The 1,319-nt window shown below is 38.4% G+C and overlaps 1 pseudogene; it reads right to left on the bottom strand.

The window, feature by feature from the left end:
• Nucleotides 1–315: 315 nt before the first annotated feature.
• Nucleotides 316–1,306, bottom strand: LOC123982239 (annotated as a pseudogene).
• Nucleotides 1,307–1,319: the final 13 nt, after the last annotated feature.

The following is a 1,319-nucleotide window of genomic DNA, read 5'->3' as shown; positions in this document are numbered from 1 at the left end:
CTCTGTCGGGGCGGGGGAGTGAATACAGCAGAGGCATGTCCCGCCCTACTCTGCCTACTCTGCCAGCTTAGCCTGTTGATGATGATTCTCACAGCATATACATACATGTAAAGCATGTCGGTCATAACGTTAGACTGTGGTCATATCAGATTTTTTCTTTGATCCACAACCAAAATACACTATAATTTTACTTTAATACTACTATGTTTACTTTACTATAGTATTACTATAATACTACCAAAATACATTTTAATATAATATTACTATAATACTACTATATTACTATAATATTTTAATTAGATTGTTAGATTTAGACTACCACGTGTGGTAGTTGTGTTTTTCTCGTGTGTAGGTGCCAACTTTGGAAGTAGCAAATGAGCAACACACGTTTTTCATGGCTGCATTGCATATGTCCTTTGACAGACAGAAAGGGTACAGATTTCTTCTTATTTTTGTTTTAAATCACTGTGTACCCTTTCTGTAGTCAAAAGGTGCACTTCTGGTCTCTTTAAGATCAATATTGTACCTTTGAGGGAACATTCTTGAAAAGTGTACCTGTAAGTACAGAAATGTTCTTGTCTCGTACCTCCATTTTTGAGTGTAGGAACCACAAGTAACCCTGCATTCTGGGAGCGCAGTGCTCTGGTGGGGTAGTAAGGTACTATGAGCTCTTTAAGATAAGATGGTGCCTGACCATTAAGAGCTTTGTAGGTAAGAAGAATGATTTTAAATTCTATTCTGGATTTTACTGGAAGCCAATGCAGAGAAGCTAAGACAGGAGAAAAATGATCTCTTTTCCTGATTCCTGTCATAAAACACGTGCTGCAGCATTCTGGATCAGCTGAAGAGTCTTAATGGACTTTTTCGAGCAGCCTGATAATAAGGAATTGCAGTAATCCAGCCTAGAAGTAACATATGCATGGACTAGTTTTTCTGCATCATTTTTAGACAGGATGTTCCTGATTTTCGCAATATTACGTAGGTGAAAAAAGGCGGTCCTTGAAATTTGCTTACTCTGAGACTTAAACGACATGTCCTGATCAAAGATAACTCCAAGATTCCTCACAGTGGTGCTGGAGGCCAGGGCGATGCCATCAAGGGAAACTATATCTTTAGATAATGCGTCACGGAGGTGCCTAGGCCCCAGAACAATAACTTCAGTTTTATCTGAGTTTAACATTAGAAAATTACAGGTCATCCAGGTTTTAACATCCTGAAGGCACATTTGAAGTTTAGCTAACTGATGAGTTTCATCTGGCTTGATCGATAGATATAACTGAGTATCATCTGCATAACAATGAAAGCTTGTGGAATATTTC

The sequence above is a fragment of the Micropterus dolomieu genome, linkage group LG13 (genome assembly GCF_021292245.1).
Source record: "Micropterus dolomieu isolate WLL.071019.BEF.003 ecotype Adirondacks linkage group LG13, ASM2129224v1, whole genome shotgun sequence".
In the NCBI taxonomy this organism is placed as follows: Eukaryota; Metazoa; Chordata; class Actinopteri; order Centrarchiformes; family Centrarchidae; genus Micropterus; species Micropterus dolomieu.
This window is presented reverse-complemented; position numbering and strand designations above follow the sequence as displayed.